Source organism: Antechinus flavipes, chromosome 5, assembly GCF_016432865.1.
Source record: "Antechinus flavipes isolate AdamAnt ecotype Samford, QLD, Australia chromosome 5, AdamAnt_v2, whole genome shotgun sequence".
In the NCBI taxonomy this organism is placed as follows: domain Eukaryota; kingdom Metazoa; phylum Chordata; class Mammalia; order Dasyuromorphia; family Dasyuridae; genus Antechinus; species Antechinus flavipes.
In genome coordinates, this window is record NC_067402.1 from 113,095,885 (window position 1) to 113,123,000 (window position 27,116).

At 35.3% G+C, this 27,116-nt stretch overlaps 1 long non-coding RNA gene across 1 annotated transcript in view; it reads left to right on the top strand.

Moving 5' to 3' along the window:
* LOC127564712 (uncharacterized) overlaps nt 1-27,116 on the top strand; it is a 113,282-nt gene that overhangs the window by 41,798 nt on the left and 44,368 nt on the right. The window lies entirely within an intron of this gene.

A 27,116-nucleotide genomic window follows, 5' to 3' on the forward strand; every position in this document is an offset into this window, starting at 1 on the left:
ACAAAAGGGAAAAACCACAAGGAAGAAAAGCAAAAAATAAAATAAAAATATTATGCTGCACATATTTATCTATTGTATTTGGCACCCATCCCCTTACTTTTTATGCTGTTAATTAAAATAGGGAAGCAATTAAATTGATTATAGTAGTCATTTTATAGCAGCAGCAAGAAACATTGAAGGAAGGGAGTTGAGCACCTTTTAAATTTAAAGTCTGCCACTAATATGTTAACTTAAGTCAGTCATTTCATATATTTGGTCCTCTCTTTCTTTATCTATAAAAATGAAGAGTTTAGATTAGATGATTTCTAACATTTGACATTCTATCATTTTGAGATGAACACTTATGGATCTTCTGAAGGGGACTTTTGATAATTTATAAAATCTTGGAGTTTGATGAATTAGATTTTTATGTCTAATTTTATGAAAAATTTTACAGCTTTCCTTTCCTTTGATTGAGAAATAATTTCCATCACCACTCCTAATACTTAAAAGCTTGATTATTATGCTCAGTTATTATTTTTTGGTTCACAAATGGAGTGGATTTCAGGAAGTAGTGAAATTTTTCTAAGTGGTTGAGTAGGAGCTGGACAAGAGGGGAAAAGGTATGTGTGAACATACCGTGTGGAGAATCTAGAATGCCCTTGAGGAGGAAAGCAAGTGGTACAAAAAAGAAAGATAGTGGGTCATAGGATTTTTATTCTCATCTCCAGATAAACCCTATAATCCAGGACAACTAGATTATTTTTTGGAATCACTTTGGTATAAGGAGAGGTAAAGGGGAGACATTGACATGGATGAGCAAGTTGAGTTTTAAAATTTCAAATGTATCTCTTTTAAGGACATTGGCAAAAAATGTACCCAAGTTGTTAATGCATAATTTCTTGTGACCCGTTTTAGATCATTTTATTCAACAATTTATATGATTATACTAAATATAGGCAAGGCTCATCTTTTCACTTTTTATGGTATTGCACCAATCTTTCAGCGCTATTTGATTAACACCAGTGTTCAGTCTTAGCATTAGCGCCAAAGTGAAATGGTTGAAGTACAACATGGATACTTGGGCTACTGTTTTGTGTCTGCTTTAGCAATTTTGTGAGATTATTTTGCTGTTCTTTTTTAGAGTTCCTAATATCTTAAAAGGGCAGTGAAGTGATACAGTGGATAGAATTCCAGGCCTGAAGTCAGGAAGACCTGAATTCAAATGTGACCTCAGATACTTACTAGCTGTGTGACCCAGGGCAAGTCATTTAGCCCGGTTTGTCTCAGCTTCATCATATGGCAAGTGAGCTGAAAAAGGAAACGTCAAACTGCTCCAGTATATTTGCCAATAAAATCCCAAAGAGGGTCACAAAAAGTCAGAGATGACTGAAATGACTAAATAGAAACAATCCCTATTGTTGGGATACTAAGGTTTTGGTGCATTTCAGGTGCTTGATAAAAAGGACAGTTGGTTAACTGATAGATATTGAAACACAGTATGGGACCAGGTTATGGAGAGTTCTAAAAGCAATGGAAAATGATTTCTGTTTGTCCAGAGAGGTAATTTAAAATATTTTTCATTGGTAGGACTATTATTATAATTATGAGCAATAATAAATATATTGCATACTTATTATTATTTATTGTGCAATATATTGCATTACTTATTATTAACAAATATATTTCACACTTACAAAAAGTCAGCAAAATGATTTTGCATGTCTCTTTGGTATAAGAAAGTTTTTTGAAAGGAAAAATAAAGCTCAGATTTCTGTAGCAACCCCAATAGGCTCATTCTTCTAACACCCCCTTGCATTGAGAGGTTGAATTTCCAGAGCACAGTTGACTACTTCCCTCAAGAGTTCTATGGATAACTGAGGCTCTGGGGTTTCTAAGGTCATAAGATCCTACTGTGTCCCCCATTTTCCATTAATTTTTGTAACCATTTTATTGGATTTTAGAAAAGTGCATTTACTATGAAGGTATAGCAAGAACAGAGCTATAAACCATTTCTCCCCCACCTGGGAACACATTCTCCCCTTTCATACATGAAATCCCAGGGGAAAATGAACTCCTAGTGACTGTTAGGTGCCTGAGTAGAGAAGGGGTAACTTCAGTTGCTGTTCCCAGAAGCGTTTCTCTCTCTTTGCTGAATCCTCCGGAGGTCCCCTTCACTCTCTGCTGGGCTCCAAGAATGGTGCCTTTCTAGAGCCCATAGCCAACACCCACCCTGAGATGTCAGAAATATTAAGGATGCTGACCTCCTCTGGAGATTGTCTTCCCACCTCCATTTTGAAAGTACTTCCTCTGTTTTCAACTATGGCCACTCTCAAAGACTGATATTGACTCTGATTCACCTCTGATGGTTCTCAATTACCTGAGCGCTCCCCTCTCAAGATAATTATTTCTCCTAAGATCGACAAAGAACAAGCACATAAGAAAGTTGCCATGTACACTCACAGATGCATGGCAACCAGTAGAGAAAGGGCAGCTAGCTTTTTTTTTTTTTACTACATAGCAACTTATAGCAGTTCTTGCTCACTGCCAAGGAGAAGCAGCAAAAAGGCTAAATAGAGGGACAGAATACTCTTTTTTTACGTACACTCAGTTCTGGCTCTACAACTCAGGAGCCATCCGTCCTGACTCCTCAGCCAACCTCTTAGCAAATTTCCATATACTAGAGCAGAAATAAGCAGGGGATGCATAGACTTTCTCTGTGTAATTCACCAGGAAAGGCAAACCTGAAGGTGCATTAAAAAACCCTTGGTCCTCCTTGGCCAGTTCCTCTCAAATATTTCATTTTAACAGTTTTCATTTTATTTTTCTTTGTTCTCTGTCTCTCTTGAGATTTGGGCCTTCCAAATAATTCCTTCAAAGTTCTTTTAAATTCTTATGAAAGCCAACAGAATGATTCATGATTACAGTTATTTTTAGATCAAATTTATGAAATAGTGGAGATGTATTTTTATTTACAATATGTACATATGGTACATTGGGGCTTCTTGTATAATCAACATGAATAGTATATTTATGCCAATTTTATGAGAGCGTTGGAACATAATTTTACTGCTTCAAATTATTATAGAGGTTTATAGTAGTTATATCTTTGTTTTTATGAACTAGTAATGAACTACATCTGCAATTTATTTTATACTTTCTGCTCAGTCAGGAATGTAACTCCCAGATAGAATATTATTCCTATGGAAAATTATGATTCCCTTATTATCATTCACTCTGTGAAATAGTTCCCCAGTTGTCTGATCTTAAATTTCTCTGGGAAGATTTTATGAAGTATTCTTGTGTTCCATTCATAGTATAGTGTCCTCTTTAAAGAATATTTTGAGAGTATTACCTTTGATACAGTGTGCATTGCCTTTTTTTTAACATTATGCAGGACATCTTGCAGAATAATATAATTTAGATCATATATATCTTAAATCATACTTTCCTATGAGAAAAGTAGAATAATTGAATCAGATGTCATAATTTTATGAAAAAAGATATTAGTTGGTGAGAATGAAACAATTTCTTCCTAATGTTTGTGATAAAATGAAGTGAATACTTTCCATATAATTTGAGAACATATCTTCTGAGAAGGACCTGCTTGAGTATAGGAGGATTAGAAATACTACTCACAACTCCCTTTTCTGGTGGTGATACTTAAAATATTATCACTGATGAATCTTTTCTTTTTTGGTGATAATACTTAAAATATTGTTACTGATAATACCTTCCTTTTTTTTTAACTAAGCATTGACTTCTCACTTAGTTTTTCATATAAAATATATATAATCCAGAAAGGGATTATATATTGTCAGTGATACTGTGGTATAAGCTAGTTTAACCAAATCCAGTGTTTATCCTGAGAGAAAAACCATGGAAAGCATGTGAACATTGGGTATAACATTAGGGGCGACCAAAGACAGGGACATAAAATTGAGCTGGAAGAAAGGATGCTGAAGACACATTTGCTTTACCTTATAATTTTTATTCAGTCTTTCTCCAGAGCACCAAAAAGGTATTCTTTAGAAAAACCTTGATAATAAAGAAAATTAGGTAAAATGGCTGTCTAATTTAGTGAGAAGACTATTTAAAAATATTCTTTGATGAATGCTTGAAGAGAGGGGGACACAGAGGTCAAAGAGAAGCCGCTTCTCAGAACATAGCAGTAGAATTGATGAGAAGCAGTTCAAGGAAACAAAAAAGGCTTAATGAGGAAGATTCTGTCTGAAGAGGCTGAAGAGGAACAGTTGGGTGTGGGAGACTGAACAACAGGAAAATGCTAAGGGATACATTTCTGTAAAATTTTACTTGACTGTATTACTGATTTTTTATTTTTTATTATTTTTTTTGGCAGGAAAGAATTTTGCCTGGAGAGGGAGTTGGTAACATTACCCATAGATAGAAGTTTTCTGGGTTGAAATCATACCCAACATGAATGGAATTGAGAGATATAAATGCAGATAAAATAACTACAATAATATCTCTCCCCCCAAAAAAACCCCACATGAACAGAATCAACTTAGAAATTTTCAAGGCTATTAATTGACCAGGGAAGGGTAGTTAGAAGGGTAACAGAAATTATGAGTCATTCATTTGGGACTCAGGAAGGGAAGCTCCAGCAAAGAAAAATGACACAGAGGATGATGAATCATTTCAAAGAAGTGGGGTCGTGTCAGTATCCATATTTCACATATTTGGAATTGGTGGAGACCAATGTCACTAGGGCCATATTGCTTTGGTAAAGTAGCTAGTGAAATAATAGAACTTAGATTTTTCTTTGTAAATATCTTTCAAATTGCAAACAACCTAAACTGAAAGGAAAGTTATTTTTAAAGCCTAATTCTTGCTTTCTCTCTGCCCCCATGATAGAGATAGGAGATATAAATAGAAATATTGGTCAGGACCTATTGGAAAACCTATGATTTCACAGAAATTGTGACCAGGTCTAAATGGCAGCTCAATATTTTGACCACTTACTGATTTTTTAATTTTAAGATATTACTTTTATGTATAGTATGGCTTTGGCAATTTGGCAAATTAATGTGTTTCTTAGGGATTTTATACACACCACTATTGTCACTAACTTTTGAGGCCCCAATATTAGCACTTCACCTTGTCTGTAGTACTCTTAGATAGCAATTCCAACTACTATTGTTGTCTTCTTTGAGAAGATTAGACTTTCCCTGACTGACTGACTGACTGACTTATATACACTTTCAGAATGACTGTAGGGATACATATAGAGCCAAAAGCCCAAATTTATTTTTGTCTTGTGTATGGGAGCTTCTTATCAGAAAAGATACTGACCAATCCAAGAACTTTTTTTGATTAATCCTTTCAAATGACCAGAACAGACTTGTGTATTATTTAGAACTCTGAGCATCCAAAAGATCAGAAACCCTTTGGCACATAGAGGAATTAATATAGATTTTTTCATATTTTGTACCTGAAGTTGGCTTGACAGGAACTTGGACAGGACATAAAGAGTAGATGCATTTATAAATTCCTAAGATTCTTTTCCCAACTACCAATCTCACAGACATATTGGTTTCCCCCAGGATTAGGCTACATTTTCTAATCAGTATTTTAGCAAAGCACTGAAGGACTGTAAGTTTCTTTCTGATGTTATTAGCTATTAAGAGCTAGGCTCTCTGTTAAGTATTGTGGATACAAATACAGACATAAGGTAGTCCCTGCCCTCCACTGGGGAAAGACTTTTAAATTTATTTTCTTACATGCTGGATTATGTAGATGGCTTTGCTTTCAATGCTACCATCGAATTCTTTAGCCCTAAGGAATCTGTACATTAATTGTGGGATTTTACAATCATGTTAATACAGTGCTCTACTTGACTTTTCAAAGCAACTTTAATTGCTCCTGAAATGTGTATCTTCATATCTTTATTCATGTGATTAAAATCAATGAATTAATGAGATTTAATTTTCTTTTCCCTTTGCTTTTAATCTGCTTTTAATTTTATTGGCATTTAGATTTAACTAACATGGTTAAACAGTATTGAATGTATAATATATTATAGGCTAAATCAACATTAACACAGTAGTGATAAGTAGTATTTATTTTAGATGTGTTATTTCATATTTGTACCCTGGAAAATGCCAGGATATCAGACCCTAAAAGTGAGTCCTAAATAGCTTTCCTGCGTCATTTGGCAGAGAAGCAGATGAGTCTGGTACTAAGTACCAACCTTCAGCTGAGAGTGAAATGTCACAAAGGAATGTGACTGGGTAATTTGCTATCTGACTGTGATCGCTGGGCTTCCATTTTTAGAGGATCTTCAGGTGTTATACAGGTTCTTGGCAGCTTTCTCATAGTGCTTCCCATCTAATAGTAGACAGAAAAGCTAAGAACAAAAACTGAGATTTCTGACAGTCTAAGACAGTGAAGCTCCTGGCTCATTTGCACTGTTCTGCTTGGTCATATGAAATGAATGATGCTGGTAGACAAAACCCGTTGCTGAGTCACAAATTAGAAGTTATTTTGAAGGTAGACAGGATATAGCGTGATTCAAAATGATATAATATTGATAGTAGCTTCAGTGAGCAAATTTGCCCCATTACAATGTCAGATTCAGTCTCTGGTTGGAAAGAGAAAGGTTTTGGGAGAAAGATCCTAAATCCTGTTTTGAGCATGCTGTGTTCTAGGTGCTCACAGGCTATCCAGTGTTTTCAATATATAGTTGGTGATGTGGCAATGGAAGGCAGCAGGAAGACTACGGATTCAGTATTTAGGTCTCTGGTAGTTACTTATACCAATGAAATGTATGGTGTAGGGCAATGGTGGTGGTACATTCAAATAGAAATAGATCATTGTAGTCTCCACATCAACTTAGAAAATCACCATTTAACATTGTTATATTGCATTTTTATTTTTTAAACTTTCTCAGTTACTATTCCTTTTTTTGTTTGTTTGTTTTTGGCTCCCTACTTGTACCTGGAAGGTCAAAGAGTATTTGACACCTTTGGTCTACAACTCTTTGAAGGACATTAGGCTTTTATGGATCAGTTCTGATTCTATCCCTCAAGAGCCTCAATTTCTTTTTGACTCAATTGCTTCTACCTTTAGGCCCATTTAAAAAAAAAATTTAAATAGGAATAATAGGGTTCTCCAGATTCTACAAGTCACTTAGGGTATAGAATGATTAGATAGCAAGGATTCACAGGAGCCTATAACAAACACAGAAACATAATACACTAAACTCATTAAACTCTTTAGCCAGAGGTTCCTTAATTATCCTGTACCATTCGAGCCATTCTCAGTAATTGTAGGGCAAGCTAGCAAGGACCAGATCTCCCGACCCCCATGGCATAGCTTTAGTCCTTTAGATGCCTTCTTTTAAGAAGCAGGTTGTTAGAAAAATTTTCTGTCTTCTCTGAGTGCTGGGGACTATAAAACTCATGCCTGGGGTTTCACATGAAGTAGTTTCAAAGCTTGAGGGACTCTACCCTTGAACCTGTAAAAGGCAGGTACTCCCTTCTCTGACAACCTGGACAAGCCCAGTCAGCTGAGCATCCTGCTAGTTGCCATTAGAGGCTCCTGGCAGTAAGAAAAGGGAAAAACCCTTTCTTCCTCACTTCCCTTCCTGTATTCCAAAAGGAGCAAGAAGCAGAAAGGATGCCCCAGAGTAGCTACTCAGGTTCTGGCACCTGAAGCTTGTTCTTTCAGATAAAGCTACTAGGAACCAATCAGAAGCCTTCTATGGATTCCTTGAGAAAGGGAAGCAGCATTTAGGGTCACCTTAATGGATAAGTGCCTTTCAGATGTTTCTAGATAAAGTTTTAATTCTTGTAATCTTGTAATTATTTTTATCATAAACTTTGGGGGTAGCAGAGGCAAAAAATAATTGTATCATTCTTTATTAAGTTGGCTTTGAAAGGAATTCCAAAGGAATTCTAAAAGGAGAGTTAATTGCAGAAAGGAAGTTATAAGAGGTGGGGAGAGAGAGGTGATTACCTTTGGTTGTTTCCAAAAATCATATTCACCTTTAAAGATGGAAAATTGGCACCACTGAGGCAGGCTCAAGAGGCCTTTTGGCACCAGTAGCATCAGGCTGTTGTTTCAGGCAGGAGATGAGTTTCCTTGGCAGTAACCTGAGGAAACAGATCTGGATCTAAGGTCACCTCAAATGACTCATAACTCAAACCCCAAGGAAAAAAATAGTGGTGGTGGGAAGAGACTTTAGGAACTAGGATAAGTTGAGCATTTCCATGGCTGTTTGGGGAGGAGGGACTAAACAACATAGGACAGGAAACTGCCAAGAGAAGCAGGAATTCAGGTCTCCCTACCACTCAGCTGTAAGCACTAAAGGTCACAATATCTCCCTTTATCTGCCATTCTCCTTGAAATTCCACCAAATAGAAATTTATTTTAGTTAACCTAAGTCTTTTTAAAATCACAATTCCTTTGGGAAAAGTATAAAGAGATTAACTGCACCTTGACAATTGGAATTTTTAAAAAAAGTGATTTCTTAAAAATTGAAGAGCAAATATAATTTACATATGAAAGTATATAAAAAGGTAAAATTTATGGAATACTGATTTCAAATGGAAATTTATTTAATGTAATTGGAAGACATAGCTTGTAGGAACACATACCTTTTTTTCTTCTTTTTTTCAGCTTCATGCTATGTTGTTGGCTTTGTCTGAGTTCCATTTCCTTTTTGGTTGCTAATCCTTGTTTTATCTACCATGTCACCTATCTGACCATTAATAATAAAGTATTTAATATTTTAAACACTCAAAATGCAAGGTGTCCCAAAAGTCTTAATGTAGTTAAAAACCTGTCATAGCTTTAAAAAAAGTTTAAAACTACTCCCAAGACTTTTGGGACACTCTACATATATAGCAATTTCCAGTAAGAGTGAGAAGAGTCTCATTCTATTACAATGGCACTATGAGTAAGGATGGATTTTCTTTCTGTATTGAGACCAGAAAAAAGATGTAAACTCTTCAGTTTGAAAAATAAGATTTAAAAAGTAAGGACCCTTGTAAGCTACATGACAACATTTTAGAAAGAAGGAGGAACATTTTCCCAACATTTTAGGATTGTGAGATTGGAGGACAGACCTATTCTCTCTACTTCCTAGATCATCTGTTTGACTTTGGGGAGCCGCCCTTTCTTATTTTCTTTCATTTCCACCAACCAATGGAAATCAGCTCTATGATGAAGACAATAGAAATCTTAGAAAAGACTTGATGTCTGTCTAAGATGGACTTAATCTACTGATTGTCTATATTTAGAAGAGGTGTAGGATTTCCATGTTTTTGTATTATAATTGAATAAATTAATAGTGAACATTTTTAAAGAGAAAGGAAGTTTACTCTTTCATTTAGGTAATTATCCCTTTTGCTTTTTAGGATTTATAAAATAAGAATTAATAGAATTTTTTCATTAATTTCAGAATCTTAGTGTAAATTTTAAAGAGCTATCAAAACAAGTCAACAGAACCCTGGAATTGAGTTCTTTAGATAGAGGTGGTGGTAAGTGAAGGTAATGGTAGCTTTGGGCCCTTAATGCCATATTGAAGGATGCCATTGTTTTGCTTGCCTTGAATGTAATTTAATTGATAAAAAGAATAATTAGTGCGGCTCCTTACCCTGGGTGAAACCAGTTCAAAATTAGTTAGTATTGGAAAAGATTTTTAGTGATATTCATTATAATTGTGAAAATTTGGTATTCCTATAGTATTTTCAGTCATTCAGGCCACTTGAAAAATATAATAGAAGTATAGTAATGGGATGTGTGTGTATGTGTTTTTATCTATGTGTTTATTTTGGTATAGGCCAAGATTACCACAGATCCCACTGCCTCTTCGAAAGAGGTAAAATGAAATCATTATTATGGAAGTCAAGGGAACTTGATGTCTTATTTAAAGGAGGTAAAAGGACAGAAAAGATGATGGGGTCCATTCTAGCTAAAACCTTTAAGGATCCCATGAGGCAGATAGGATTTTGATCCATGGTTTGCAGTCTCTACTTTCTGAATTAGAAATTAGGATACATTAGATGTCAAGATATTATTTTTTCCAGAAACCCTTGTGATAAAAGCATACTTTTATATTCTTAAAATCAGGACTGTCCCAGAAAATCTGGAGTGTAAGGCCTAAAACCTTAGCCAAGTACAGTCTATTTAAAAATCTCTTCAATGAAGTGAGAAGTCATGAAGAAGCTGAAAGTGTCATTTTAACAGACATCTACCTATAAATGTAATCCAGGCAAGCTGGGTGAGAGGGATTGACCTCATGAATACAATTTAAAACCCTGCTCAAAACCATTAATGTTTTTAAATACTTAATGTTTTATTTTGCGCAAGAGGGTATAAAGCCTTTTTTAAAAGTCAAACTTTAAAGCAGTTTATAGAAACACATTTTTAAGTGTAGTAGAATCTAATTAAATGTAATATGCAAATTCGTTTAAATAAGCTCTTGGTCTGAGTAGAAAAGAGATATGGGTTTCACTCTTCTGCTAAATATAGATCATTTGGGATCAGAGAGAACCCTAGTTATAGACAGTTCTCACTTCTCAGTGGAACGATACAACTTTTTTCCCCTTTTTTCTGTTTTTTTCAGCATATGAAAAGAGGATCAGATGCTATGACAGTAGGGAAGTTAGAAAGACACTATAGTCATCCTTTGATTAAATGGAAGCAGGCAGAGAACTGATGCTATGATATCTTAGCTACCAGCTGCTAATGAGAAATGAACCTCAAGGGACTGACGTCAGGTACATATTCTGGAAAAGTTTGACTTCTCATTGGAAGCTAACTTATACTAAGTTACAAAAATACATATCAAATCAAAATCTGTACATGAGGCTAACAGAATAAATAACAATGTATAAACGATCAATGAGAAAGGTACCAAATATACCATGAGATTTATTATTTAAAAGATGCTTTAAGATCTTAAAGAAGGAAAAGGGACCTGTATGTACAAAAATGTTTGTGGCACCTTTCTTTATAGTGGCCAGAAACTGGAAACTGAGTGGATGCCCATCAATTGGAGAATAGCTGAATAAATTGTGGTATATGAATGTTATGGAATATTATTGTTCTGTAAGAAATGACCAGCAGGATGATTTCAGAAAGTCCTGGAGAGACTTACATGAACTGATGTTGAGTGAAATGAGCAGGACCAGGAGATTGTTATGTACTTCAACAACAATACTGTATGATGATCAATTCTGATGGACGTGGCCATCTTCAACAATGAGATGAAACAAATCAGCTCCAAGAGCAGTAATGAATTGAACCAGCTACACTTAGTGAAAGAACTCTGGGAAATGAGTGTGAACCACTATATAGAATTCCCAATCCCTCTATTTTTGTCCGCCTACATTTTTTATTTCCTTCACACGCTAATTGTACACTATTTCAAAGTCTGATTCTTTTTCTGCAGCAAATTAACTCTATGGACATGTGTACATATATTGTATTTCACATGTACTTTAATATATTTAACATGTATTGATCTACCTGCCATCTGGGGGAGGGGGTGAGGGGAAGGAGGGGAAAAGTTGGAAAGGTTTTGCAATTGTCAATGCTGAAAAATTGCCCATGCATATATCTTGTAAATAAAAGCTATAATAAAAAAAGATGCTTTAAAGCAGATGTACACAGACACAGAGAGAGGGGTAACTGTGACTCTTTGCATCAGAGAAGAGTCATACTGTGAAGATGAGAGACCCTCCTTAGTAGAGATATTGTGTACCCTATGGAGGCTGCATGAAAATGCTAAGAAGAGAATCAAGAAGTTTATAATACATATATTTGACACATCTGCCTCCCTACTACTGCACTCTTTAAGTTTAGTTCAGTCTTTCTGGGACTGTTTTAAATATTTGTGGGAGAATGGATTCCGGGTTTTCTAACTACTATTTTTGCTACCATTTGAGTACATGCCTTTGCTAAAAGCTAATTGAATCTATTAGATATTGTTAATAGGAAGCATACCAATGTGGGGGTTTGTAAAATTAAATGTTACTCCCAAGAACCCCAAATAGTAGCTGCCTTTGGGGACCCATTCTGTGAATATAAGTTGCATGCAGTATCCCATCAGAGTGTTAAATAGTATTAGAAAGTACATACTTATAAAATTTGCAGATTACTGGAAGATTTGGAGGGATAGTTAATTGGATGACAATGGACTGAATCTACTGATAATATTTACTAGGAAAATATAAAGTTCTGCATTAAATTATAGATCAATTGTACAAGCACAAGGTAGGAAGACATGATTATACAATTGCTCCTTCAGAAAAGACCTGACAGACTTAATTGGCTGAAGGCTGAGCATGTCAACCAATAAATATTTTTAGATGCAGCTTCCAAGAAAGCAAATTTAGTTTTAGATTATGTTAATAAAAGTAAAGCATATACACGTCAAGAAAGGTGTTAGTTCTATTGTTGTGTTCATTGTAAAGCCATATCTCTAATGCTTATTGTGTTTGGTCTTGTCTCATTTTAAAAGTGCCATTTACACATTGAAATACATCCAGAGAATTATGACTAAGAGGGGAGACTGGAAACTAAACATCATGAATATTTGTTGAAGGAACTGAGGATGTTTCATCTGAGAAAAGAGGATATGATAACTGTCTTCAGATATTTAAGTACTGTCATGTGGGAAAAACGTAGGTTCCATGGCTCCAGATGTTGAAAGTAGAACCAATGAGATGGGGAGGCAGATGTGGGGGTGGACAAGAGGAGAGAGAGACAGAGACAGAGACAGAAAGACAGAGGAAGACAGAGAGGGAGAGGGAGGGAGAGAGAGAGAAACAGAAAGAGAGAGAGAGAGAAACAAAGAGAGAGAACGAAATAGAAAGAGAGAGAGAAACAGAGAGAGAGAGAGAGAGAGAGAGAAGAGAGAGAGAGAGAGAGAGAGAGAGAGAGAGAGAGAGAGAGAGAGAGAGAGAGAGAGAGAAAGTTCTGAGAACAACTGAGCTTTTTGAAAATAGATTGGACAGCTTGGTAAGATAATAAGTTCCTTGTCATTATATTGTTTAAGTTCAAGCAGAGACTGGATGTCCTGACTGGAAATTCTATATACTAGTGCTCAGCCAAGCCTAGGGGAACCTAACTCCTATGAATATAATTGTGGCACAGGATTATCTCAGACTGAAAAAAATAGAGTCCATTTATTGTAATCCTGCATTTGTTTTGCTCTCATTATAATTTTGAAAAATGACCATATATCATTAGATAGTGCCACATGGAAGCAATGGAAATTCATTTGTCTGGAATATCAGGTTTAGTTGCCCTAGCATAAGTAGGGATTCAGAGTCTCCTTCTTGCCAAACTGAAGAGAAGAGAGGAGAAAAGAGAATTGCCTGATAAGGCAGCTAGAGTAATGATTACTGGTCAACTGCCAGTGTTACATATGGTCCCAGGAAATACCATAACTCAATATACTTAGAAGCTTTTTTGAGCTGTTGAGAAAATCTGTCCAGTAGAACTCTAAGGAGCCAAATTTGATTTTGACCTGAGATAGGTCTAAAGGAACCTCGTGTGTGTGTGTGTGTGTGTGTGTGTGTGTGTGTGTGTGTGTGTGTGTCCCCACTTGTGCACACACTCACACTTTTCTTAGAAGCTGAAAATTTTGTCAGCTCCTGATTTTTAGGACTGACTCCTACATCCTAAGCAAATTTGCCCAGTCCTACTGTAAAAGGTAATGAGGCATCAGGCAATTAGAAAACCTCTACACTTCCTTTCAATTTTGCTTGATGTTACTGCTCATTTTTGCCAGGAAATAATTCTTATTAATCAATAATTATATTAGGTTATTTAGATGAAGATAAACTGGGAGAAGTTCTAGAATATACTAAAATTTGACACCTTTTTATCTTTTTACATTTTTAATAGTATTTAATTTTTTTCCAATTACACATAAAGACATTTTAACACTAATTTAAAATTTTTTTGAGTTTCAAGTTTGCTTTCTTTTCCACTTCCCTTCTCCCTAAGATGGTAAGCAATTTGATAGAGATTATATGTATGCAACCATGTAAATTATTTCCATGTTAGTCATGTAGTGAAAGAAGAAATAGACCAAAAGAAAAAAAAAACATGAAAAAAAAGAAAGTGAAAATGGTATGTTTCTATGTATGTTTAGATGCCATCAGTTTTCTCTCTGGAGGCAGGGATACCATTTTTCATCATGAGTTCTGTGGAATTGACTTGTATCATTGTGTTGCTGAGAAGAGCTACATTTGATACCACTTAAATATGAGATAATATTTATGATTACTCTTCTAATTTTTAGCAGTGTTGTTTTGATACATATTCAAAAATAAATAAAAAATCACCTCAAACCTTTAAGGAGGGTGTAGATTTGGTCTATACAGAGTTCCTTTTGAATTAAAGACTAATGCTACTTGAATAAAAACTGCATTCTTCTTGAAGTAAAACAGGGCCTAACTGTGATCAGTGATGGAACAGTTTGTTCAGTGTAGCTTGTTCTTGGTATAAAAATACAGCTCGACAATTTTCTGAGAAGAAAGTTGACATGGGATATTTTGGAGCAAAATGGACTTTGAAAAAAGATTTTATTGATATATTTTATTTTTATATGACTTCATTTTTTTTTAAACTTTCCCAGCTAGGGAACTCTAATTTAATTTAAGTGACTTGTCCAGGGTGACATAAGCATTCTAATATGCACATATAGTTTCTCACTTTAGAGCTATATTCATTTTTATTTCACTTTTCCCCCCTCTCCTCTCCCTGACTCATACTCACACCTACATACCCTCACCCACAAAGAGAACTAGGAATTGCTGGATACCAGCTGGGGGCAACTGTGCAATTACCAGAGATGGAGAAACCCCAGGGAAATTAACACTTACTAGTCCAGTTCTTGATTGAGTTGATTTATGCTTAAATCAGCAATATTGGGCCTAAATATTGTTTTATTCTTGTCCTTGGGAACGGAATACAAAGTTTTTCAGTGACATGTTATATAATTTAAATTATTAGACTATGGTTCATAGAAGGATCTGTAGGTGAAACACACACACATTCTCTCTCTCTCTCTCTCTTTCTCTCTCTTGCTCTCTCTCTTTCTCTCTCTCCCTCCCTCCCTCCCTCGCTCCCTTCTTCTTTCTTTTGCTATCTCTCTTTCTCCCTCTGTATCTTTCTCTGTCTCTGTCTCTATGTTTCTCTTTTAGTCTCTCTGTCTCTGTCTCTCTCTCTCCCACTGTCTTTCTCTGTCTCTTTTTCTCCCTTTGTCTCTGTCTCTGCCTGTCTCTCTGTCGCCATCTCTGTCTCTGTCTCTGTTTCTTTCTCCCTCTTTCTCTCTTTTTCCCTCTCTCTTTCTCTGTCTCCCCTGCTCTGTCTCTCCCTCTCTGTATCTCTATTTCTTTGTCTCTCTATCTCTCTATCTCTTCGTGTCTCTGTCTCTGTGTCTCTCTCTTTGTGTGTGTGTGTGTGTGTGTGTGTGTGTGTGTGTGTGTATGTGTAGTAGGGCATGCTTATGTTCAAGCACTCTGGTTTTGGGGGTGATACAGCACTTAAGGATAGTTTCAGACTAGTAATTATACTCTAGTAAAGAATTAAAGGGGAGGTCTTTCCCACGAGACACTGTAAACAGGGTACTAGCAAGAAAATTTTATTTCTGGATTTTTAAGAATTTAGAGATATTTATATTCTATTTAAAATTTCATTTTGTATTAGATCTTAATACTCCCGTTGTATGGATGATCAGATTAAGAAATAATATTAAAGGGTTAAAATGCATTTGAGTGGAGAAATGATGATTATGAATATTATTCAAAATTTCTATTTCAAGAAAGAAAAAAAGAACAGTTGGAATTCTACTCCAAAAATCACTTAATTGTGCCTTTACTTTGACCCATCAATACTACTATAAGGCACTTAACCTGTTTGCCTTAAAGAAGGAAACCACTATCTTTTCCAAGAAAACCCCACAGACAGTATTGGCGTGATGGGATCCAGAGTCATGAAGAATAGGACATAATAGCAACTAAACAAGAACAACAAAAACCTTTTCTGACCCCGAGTTGGTACGTTGGTTAATTTGTAGTAGAATTATTGAATTTTAGAGCTAGAAGATGCTCTATAATAGATGCTGAGTCCTGTCAAGCTGTCACAGAGAGGCTCTTAGTTGTTCTCAGGAAATTGTGCAAAGGAGCTGAGCTGTTTCCATCCTGAAGGGTCAGAAGTGGACGATAGTTTAAAATGCTCAAAGTTTGTCCAGAGGGAACAAGGAGCCCAGCTTGCTTGTTTGTGATATGGGCAGACTGTCCGACCGCACAAAGTACATTAAAAATCATGTCGGTATAGTGACGTGCAATAAAATACCCAGAAACGTTGCAATAGTTGCTGTGGCTAAAAATAGGCTTGCAGTTAGGTAAAAGAGGCTCCTCTGCAGGAGGTAGGCAGCTATTTTATATGCACTTGGTTTTCATCAACGATAGGCTTCATGAAGCAGAACTTTAAGTGGGTTCTGAGAACCCAGGGGTTTGCAGCCTGGGAGGAGAAAAAAGGCAAATAAATAGAGCCAGGTGAGCAATATGCAAGTCGGGCCAAAGCAAAACATAGAACAGTGTATTTTTCACGTGGTCCATAAATTTACCTGATATAGCTCTGGCACAATGGATAGCATCTTTCTGGGTTCAAATCTAGCTTCAGACATTTATTACTTGTGGGACCCTAGGCAAGTCACTTAACTATGACTCAGTTTCCTCATCTGTAAAATGGGATGGAGAAATAAATGGCAAACCACTCCAGTACCTTTGCAGAGAGAACCCCAAATGGATTCAGGAAGAGTCAGTTACGACTGAAAAACAACTGAACAAAATAGTTCTTGCAAGCAGATAAAGAGGAAGTGCGGCAGCCTGGTATAATGGGTTCTAATTCTAGTTTAGCTTCTTATTAATTGATAAAGCTATTATTGAAAATGTTGAAAGTAAAGAAATTTGAAATTTCTTTAACTTATGGAAATTTTCATCAGGATTTTGAGAGGAGAGGTGGGGAGAGATGAGAGGCAGGAAACAGGTCATGCTGCACAGCCAAAGATGCCCTAATTTAGGACACAGACTGGCACAGAAAGATCTTGGGATAGTGCACTGGTTTGGGAGTCAGAGAATCTGGTTTCATATACTAGCTCTGAGACTTAACCATCTTTCCTTACATATAAAATAAGAGGCTCAGATCCAAGGACACAAAGCTCGTAATTATCAGAACCAAGATCAGAACTCAGGCATTCTGGATTTGAGTCTGGAGGACCTTCAGGGGTATCATGAATCAATGAATGAATTTTTACTAGTTTATCAGATCACTACTTTTATGAGATTCTAAAAGAAAATTAATCCCTGATGACAAAGCAATTCATGAAGACATTTTGAATGTATCTCACTTTAGGTTTTATAAGTTCGTAAATTAATGTCAGTACTATCTGGGCTTTCTTATTTATACATATTATTATGTAAAGCAGTGATTATAAATGACAATTTATAGTTCTATCCATATAATCTCATTTTCCTTTTTTTAAAAGGATATTTTGCTGAAGAACATATTGGAAATAAATTCATATTTATCAGGGAGAACTGCACAGTATTTATAAATAATGCTCTTTTGTTAATATAGATTAGATCTGGGATATATTCTGGATTTCTTTTTATGCTACATAGAATAAGAATAAGTAGCTTTGATGCTCTGGTCATTTTGATGGAAAGTAACAATTCATTTATCTGGATAGTCGTAGCTTCTTGGTGTGAAAGCTATTGCTACTCTAGTCACATGTAGTACCTTAAAATTTAAAATTTTTTTTTCAAAAAGTTAGAAGCCACCAACAAATTTCTTCAAAAGCATTTATTGACAACACCACAAAGTTTTTCCCCCTTTAATGTACATATGTAAAAATTTCAGCACCATAAAGATTATATTAAATTTAGCTAGTATCATCTAGATGGTTATTTTTTATATTATCATAATTCTTTGTTTCCTACTACTGAGTATCTTTCAGGTTCAATACTTTTGACATTTTTTATGGTTAAAGCTAATGTAAATCTAAATAAGAGAGATGGGCAAAGTGTTTCTGAGGAACTACCCACTAATTAAAAGAATTATTAGATAAAAGATATCATTGCTTTTTTGGTACCATCTGTTTTTTTTTAAACAAATGCTAAAAAGGAGAGAAGCCCATTATTTCTTTTTAAACTCTAGCTGTGTATAATCCTATGTGATTCGAGTACCATGTAACATTTTTGTTCAACTGGTCAGTCAGTCTACACAGACCTTTGCATCTTCTGTGGTTCTTGCCCTAATCATATTGATGCTCCAAAAAAGACCTATTCATTATACTGGAGGCCTAACTCTAGACCTTGTATCATTTTGTGTGTGTCAGGACAGAGCTCAGCTTGTGTTCCAACTGTTATTCTTTCCTCTTTCTCGATGAAAATCAAGTAGTAACAAAGTGTGTTAAATATTTAGAAATCAAACTATCAAGTCATGTGTAGGTCTTAATGTCAACTTTAAGATTATTATTACAGAAATAAGTGATACAGTTATCTAATATTAAATAGAGATGACCAGTTTTTGTGTATTTATGCTTTTTGGGGAGACCAAACCTGAGTATTGTATCACTGAGTGCTGAGCTGTCAATTAGATCACCTCCTGGGATACTTGAAGTAACTGGACATCTGGTTATTTTGGTGATTGGACATTTGGTGATTTGGACATATGGCAATTTTGAATAGCACAATAGTGGAAAACAATAGATTGGGTTTTTTAAAAAGATCTGTTTGGCAGTACTATGTGGAAGAACCATATTGTATTCAAGGCACATTTAGAGTAGAATGTTCAAGCTGACTTTAGACTTCATAGTTTGGAGTCTAAGATACTGTTATATTTGCCACGTGGAATGGATTTGTGGTCACACTGCATTTCATTAGGTTATTTGTGCTGGGGAAACTGAAAAATTATAAAAGGATAGCTGCTCTAATTACATTACACTTTAAGCTGACAAATGAGAAATTGGTGCATATTCTGGTTTTTGTAGAAGGAATTTTTCCTTTTTGATGCTCTTAAGAAGGACACTTTTGGTATCAGTGAATCAGATGAGTGATAAAGAAAATGAATAATTATAGCTGATATTTATATAATACTTTGGGGCAGCTAGATGAATAGAGTACTCATCCTGGAGCAGGAAAGACTTATCTTCCTGAGTTCAAATGTGACAAGAGATACTCTATAATCCCGGGCAGTTCACTCCGTTTCCTCATTTGTAAAATGAATTGGAGAAGGAAATGGCAAAACACTAGTACCTTTGCCAAGAAAACCCCAAATGAGGTCTCAAAAGAGGTGATTGAATACAATGACAAAAAAATACAGTGTTTTACAAGTTGCAGAGTGCTTTGCATATGTTATCCCATTTGATTTTCACAACAATCTTGTAAAGTACATGTTCTTATTATCCCCATTTTGTGGATGAGGAAATAGAGTCAGAGAAACTGACTTGTTCTGAATCACCAATTATGATCACCAAGACTGATGCATAGTGATAGGAGCCTAGTTTTTTGCTGTATGGCTTAAAAACTTTCTTTGATTAAACATTTGGGGAACTTTTAGACAGTAAAGAAAGGAGGCAGGATATCTTAAGATGAAATACTCCAATTTTAATATGAATCATTATGTCTGAGTTTTTAAAAAAATTTTTTTTCACTTTAGAAAAATTGGGATACCCAGAGTTTTGGCACCTTGGTAAATTTTTTGAATATGAAAAATGTTACTCTCCCTTAAAATGAAGTAGGATTTTTTGTTTACTGCGCTTCCTCACCCATAATTGAAGTAGCTTTTTCAGTGAGCAGACTATAGTATAGCTGTTGGCTATATCTGTTTATAATTTTTTTTTAATATTGGGGGAAAATGGCAAACATAAACCATCTTTTTCTTACCTATAAACCTAATCAGTGTATTTCATTTTCCCTTGAATAAATGAATGAAAGAAGAAGCATTATTATTAAGCACTTACATGGTTTGCATTGCAATAATTGCCTTCTTTATAAATCTGACTATAAATTAGCTATCAACAACTTTTAAATATATGAGTTTAGCTGATATGTATATAGATGTTTATATATATGCATATATTGTTTAGGAAATTCTCAGAAATTTTTTCATACTTTAAAAATATAATCCTCACTAGAAAAGCTGTATTTTTCTTTTCTTTCCCTTCTCCTCCCCTATTTAGGATGACTGGTAGATTTGAAACCCTGCAATTACCCATTAAGCCACTAGATGGCAGGCCTGCATTAGCTTTAAGGTGACAGATTAAGAGAATTACAATAGACACTCAGAGCTTGATGAATGGGTGAATTACAAACATAAAAAAAAAAAAAAAACATGGTATTTTAAAAGTTGCTGTTATATGAAAGGATCATTAAACTGTGGAGTGATTAAAATGGATTTCCTGTATGAATAAAAAAGTCTATCAGTAGTTCAACAAGTAAGCAAATTGCTTTATTGTAATGAAATTTGTTAAAATAAATGTATTATTTAAGATCTTGTTCATATGCTTCTTCCAAATCATCAGCATTGAAGGTGTATTCCAAAGAAAATGAATATCTAACAGTGAAGTTAGGGATCAACAGTAATATTTTTGATATAAAGTATTTGATGCTATCAGTAGTTTTAGGAAATAATTACAATACAAGACCATGCTTTTTTAAAATCTAAATTATATATTTCATAGCCTTTTTAAAAAGGCCTACCTTAAATTTTTCCTGTCTCAGGACCTTTGAACTTGTGATTATTTTATGGCTTTTCTAGGTTATAGGATCAGGAGCTTACTTAGACATCATCTGTTCTGCTTTCTATGTAGGTAAATACATGTAAGGAAAAGAAGTTAAGTCTGAGAGCTGGTATATGAAACCATATTTTCAGACTTCCAAACTAGTGCACTATACCATATATATTATATTTCCTGTGACAGTCATTAGGGCATCTTTGATTGTGCAGCATGACTTGTTTCCTGCCTCCCAATTCCTTCCCATCTTTTTCAGAAGAAAAATTTCACAGATTAAAGAAAACCCAGATAAAACAGAAGAAAGTCAATTTTATGTCAGTAGTTCAGTAGCTTATTCTTCAGTCTTAATTTATTTTGCTGTGCAGAACTACTTATATACAGTCTCCTTTTACAAAATAGCACCTTGTTCCATGAGTGGTAACTGGTCCTTAAAAGGAAATGAGGAAATCCTATCTAGCTGTTGTACCACAACAGTTGTAGTGATAGTCGTGCTATATGTGTTAGATTTTTCCTTTTTTTTTAGACTGTATAAACAATTTTCCTGAATCCAACTGATAACCGTTCTCTCCTTTTTCTGTGATTGTACCTTCTCTTATAGAAAAGAGGTGGAATACTGAGATATTCTGGGTTTTGGCAGCCTTTTTCTTTCTCATAGCTTTCTTCCACTGTCCATTGTAGTGTTTGTTAAATGAAGTATGAAGACAGAGATCTGTGGGATAAGAGGCGTCATTTGCTTTCAAGAGAGCACTGACAGCTTCTGGAGCTTATGCCAGACCAACTGTGCCAGCCATTGTTTCCTGGTGTCATGGAACTGCTATGTCTTTCACATGAAATGGGTGTGTTGGGTATTTAGATCCCCCCCCCTATCAATTATATTCCCTCTGGCCTTCTAGATTTTTATAAAAGTACTATAATTCTGAATATAAAATTATAAATGTCAGCCTGAACATGCACAGTATCCCCTTCTCACATTTGCCAGAGATTCACTAACTAATGGAGGAGCCCTCTGTCTGTATTGTGAGTTTTATTTGAAAATTTAATAAAGATTCTTCTGTGTCCATTATCTGATCTTTTAGATCCAATCTAAGGTCTTTCAGGCCCTTATCTTATAGGTGGATTCAAAGGTATAGAGTTGGTTTAATGTTTCCTTTAGCTCTTATATAATCACTAACTTCTTGAACTTGTCATGTGTTTTCCACAATATTTCATCTATGTGTTTTTCCCCCAGTGCAACAGTGCCTTATTAGTTTTGGTATCATTTGGGAATAAGCCATCTAGGTGGCCCAGTAGCTACAGTACAGAACTTGGAGTCAAGAATATTCAACCTCCAGAGTTCAACTCTAGCCTCAGACATTAATTAGATGTGTGATTCTAATTTAGTTTCCTCATCTATAAAATAAGCTGAAGAAAGAAACCATTTCAGTATCTTTGCCAAGAAAATATCAATGGGGTCATGAAAATTTGTACATGACTGAAGTGGCTGAATAACAGCAATCATTTGGAAATAAGTTCCACATAAAATAATTTTTCTGATAACAGAAACCTCTTAATTTAACTATTTTTGTTGTGCTCTCTTCCCCCATTTGTATTTTTGGAAAATAATTTCTAAAATTGCCTTCTCTAGGTGTTTCAGAATATATATTTTTTTCATGAAATTTTAGAACTCAATAAGTAGGGGCAAAGTTTAAAAAAAACTTTTTTAGAATGATATGTTGATCACCTTAGTGTCATTTGATGAGAGACTTTAGAAAGGGGTATTGTCCTTGATCATCTATTGGGGAAATCCTTCCCACATATTATGAAACTCGTTTTTAGTTACCAAAAAAATAATTCAGAAACCTGGGTTGGGAATTCCTACAAAACGTTAAAACATTTCATTATTGTACATGTTTAACTATTCTAACCACCACTGGACTGTTTAGAATTTTGTTCTAAAATTACTCATGTCTTCAAAAGAGAATTGAATATGAAAAGACCAGCTCAAATAACACTTAGTAATTCAATATTTTTTTAGCCAATTGAAAGGCTTTGGAACAAGTTAAAGTTTTTGATAACTATAAAATTGAGTGTTCTGTTTACTTTGAATTTAGGAAGCTCTTCTGGTTGAAGAATTGAAGTTCCTAGGTTTTAAATATTTAAATGCTACCCATTCCCTCTTGTCAATCCACCCTCATCCCTTTCTCTGTCTAGGCACTATTTAGGACCCTTTTAGTGAAAAAGGAATTAGGAGGTGTTAGAGAGAAGTTAGATTTTGGTAATCATAGAAGCCAGACTTTACCTCAGTTGGCTCAAAATGAAAAGTGTTGAAAAGGGGAAAGTAGGCAACTGTCAGAAATATTTTTTTTTGGGAAAATAGTAGATAATGTGCTCATTTGAAGAGACTAAATCCAATACAGACAGTATATTATGTCACACAGATCATAAGACAGCTAGTGTGGATAAAGCATTGGGTCTGAGTTCAAATTCAGTCTCTGATACTTCCTAATTGTGTGAATTTCAGGCTAATCACTTATTCTGTGTTTTATCTGTTTCCTTAACTATAAAATGGCATAATAACTATCTACCTTTCAGGGTTGTGAGGAGCAAATGAGATAATATTTGTAAAATGCTTAATAAGATGCCTGGCAAACAGCAGGTGCTTGATAAATCCTTCCTCTGATTTTCTTTTTCTCCTCTTCTTCTCGCCTTCTCCTTTTCCTTTTCTCCATTTCTCTTCTCTGCCTCCCTCCATAATGGGTTCTCAATAAATATCATAGAAGGACGTGCTGAAAAGAAAAGGAAACCATTTAGATTTTCAATAGTGAAGTCATTGTGGTCACATTGTTTCAACTATGATGTTCCCCCAGGATGTCATTTTGTTAAAAAGAATTACTATAATGGTATGATGGGAGGGGAAATTCATTGAGGGGAACTCTGCTGTATTCTGATTTTACACAGATACATGCTTTGGGGACTTTTGTTTTAAACTCCCTTATTCTCAAATGAAGGAATGGAATTGTCTTCCAGGGGATACTTTTTTGGGGGGCACTTTCATATTTATTGATTAATGTAACCTTAGTTTATTCACATGAAAATTTGAACTGAGTTATAAACAATGTGTTTATACTCATAAACCAAGTTATTGTAGACCTATAAAGTGTGTTTAAAAACTATTTCTATGTCCACTTCCAAAATGGCTTCTTCACCACAACTTCAAAGTTCTTGGGAATTTTATATCCTTAAATTTATTGGCACCCCTTTAGCACCCCTACATCTGTCTGTTAGAGCTACTCTGTTGATATTTGTTGTATAATGTATCCTACTTGTTTCCAAATCTTTCTCCTTTTAACTTATCCATATTACTTGTTCTATTTCTTTTACCATCAAACCTGTCTCCTGTGGAAATAAGAGTCTTTCACAGACACTTATTAGATAAGTACTTGGAATTTCATTTTAAACTAGATACTGGATTTAGATCTTTTTGTCAAGCTCTTTAAGCATTCTGTCCCCTTCCTAGAATTCCAGACTCTTAGAATTTGAAGAAGTTGCCCTTTAGAATTCAGGTAGTTGTCTTGTCTTTTTTCAAATGTTAAACCAAAGCTCATAGAAGGGGCACAGCTTGCTCAGATTTACCCAGTTAGTGGATGGGTAAGCAGAATGGGGTACAAAAACCTAAGAAGTCATAGACTGAGAACTAGAAGGAACCTTTGAATTTAAGTCCTCATCTCAAACAAATGAAGAAGTGATCTGACTTGCTGGAAATCACCCAAGTAGTAAATTCCAGACTTGGGGTCTGAAGCTAACTTGTCCAATCAGACAGCATTCCTCTTATACCACAGTGCTGTTCCTTTATTAATTTTTCTCCTTCTAATCCATACAGTCCAATATCTACAAAAATTTTCTTTGTGCAGAATGTGCTCTTTTTCTCTGCTTTTCAGATTGATTAGGCGGTTCTGGTGCTATTCGAGGCTCTTGGTGATCTGATGATCCTGTCCTTTGAACCTATCTTATGTTGTTGCTTTCAAATTATTAAATGTGTCCTGAACATGACTTTGTAGTATCTGGCACAGTGAATGTTGTAGGTGCTTTATAAGTCTTTGCTGAATTAAACTGAGTTTCCTGGCTTCATATCTTTATTCAAAATATTTTATTTACTTAGAATGTTATCCTTCCCTCTTTTGTCTGTTGAATTCCTGCTTAGTCAATTCACCATTTCAGCAAACATTTATTAAATGTTCATTTATGTGTAAGATCCTGGGCTAGGGAACAGCAATGCAGAGACATAGACCCAAAGAAAAAGTAGTTCCAGCTCTCAAGGAATTTATGTTTTACTAGAAGAATTTCACAAATAGATTTGTAAGAACACAGTATTAACAACAAGAAGAGATCACTGAGTTGGTGAATGTGAAAATCTTTTGAAAACTGTCATTGCTCATTGCTATTAATAAATTGCATATCTGGGTTTACTTGAACCAATTCATGTTCTCATTGGTTTCTGGATAACATCAACCTATGACTTATATTTGGATCTGCTGCTCAGAAGGACAAGATCTAGGTTTGTATCCACATTAGTTCCACAGTGTCATTGAAGAATGGCAGTTTATCTATAATTTATACTCTAGGTGGTTGTTTTTGAGGCTAAGTGCTTTGCTTTGCCCAGATTTTTCAAACAGTATTTGTCAGTGGGAAGACTCAAATCCTGATCTTGCTGGCTCTGTAGCCGCTGCAATAATTAGGTCATTGGCTGTGTGTCAGTGGGCAGATCATCTAATCTGAATTGTCTACCCCCAAAATAAACCCCAATAGATAGGCAGTAAAAACTTGAAAACTATCTTTGGGCAGATTGTATAGACTATATGAATTTTGCAGGGCCCTTCTTTCACTTTTTCTTAAATCACATTTGGATTCAGTTTTGGTTATTCAACTTTTTTTTCAGTAGAAATATGACCTTGGAAAAACTTGATATCAATTGTCAGAAGCCTAGTTTTTTCATTGGCAAGTAAAAGTGTCTTATTGGATGAGAGAATCAGCATCTAAAAAGATTTCTGCAGGTTTTAATGATGGAATGAATCTAATAAGATGAAATTTCATAGTGATAAATGTCAAGTCCTTTATTTGGGCTAAAAAACAATCAACTGATAAGCTGGAAAACCTCCAGAGAGGGTGATCAGGAAGGTTATGGGACTTGCGAATGTGCCATGACATTTGAGAACTGGTTAAAGGAAGTTGGATATTTAGTTCAAAGAAAAAAAGACTTTTAAAGAAGACTTGATTTTCTGTTTTCAGCTATTTGAGAAGGTATCCTAGAGAAGAGGGGTTAGACTTTTTGTCTTTGGGCCTCAGGGGTGAAAAAGAGAGAGAGACATAGAGAAAGAATGAAGAAGGGAGAGGGAGACAGACAGACAGACAGACAGAGGAAGGGAGGAAGGGAGGAAGAGAGAGACAGAGACAGAGAGACAGACAGAGAGAGACAGAGAGAGAGACAGAGGGGGGAAAAGAAGGAGAGAGGGAGGAACAGAGAGAAATAGAGGCAGAGAAACAGAAACAGAGACACAGAGAGACAAAGAGAGAACAGCGACACACACACACACAGACAACACAGAGATAGAGACAGAGACAGACTGAGACAGAGCTACAGAGAGACAGGGAAAGAAAGACAGAGAGAGGAAGACACACATACATACATACACACACACACGAAGACAGATAGAGACTGAGAGACAGACAGAAAGAGAGAGAAGAGATTCAGAGAAGAAAAAGGGAGAGAGAGAGAGAGAGAGAGAGAGAGAGAGAGAGAGAGAGAGAGAGAGAAAGAAAGAAGGAGAGGGAGAGGGGAGAGAAAGAAGGAAAGGGAGAGGCTAGTGAATACATGGCAAAGGAGGCACATTTGGGTTCCATATGAGAAAGAACTTCCCAATAATTAAGAGCTGTTCCAAAACAGAATGGGCTTTCTTGGGAGATAGTAAATTTTCTAACTAGTAGGAATCATCATCATCTGTAAAACATCAAGACGAGTACCTATTCTGTGAGTGTCTCAAAATGAGAGTTCTTTTTTATTGAACAAAGCTGGCAGATTTATAAAGTCTTTGTCCTAGAATCTGGTCCCTATAGGAATCTTTATGTCCTTTTAGATCATTACTTTGATAAATACTTTGTTCAAGTATAGGTGAAATGACTATTGAGAATATTGTAGAGATTTATGCTTCAGATAGGGGCTGGATTAGACCAGGAATTCTTAAACTTTTTTTACTCATGATGCCTTTTCACCTGAGAAATTTTTACATGACCCTAGATATGTGGGTATATAAAATATGTATACAAATCAAGCATTTACTGATAATAAATCATAATTTCATAGCCTCCACATTGTTAC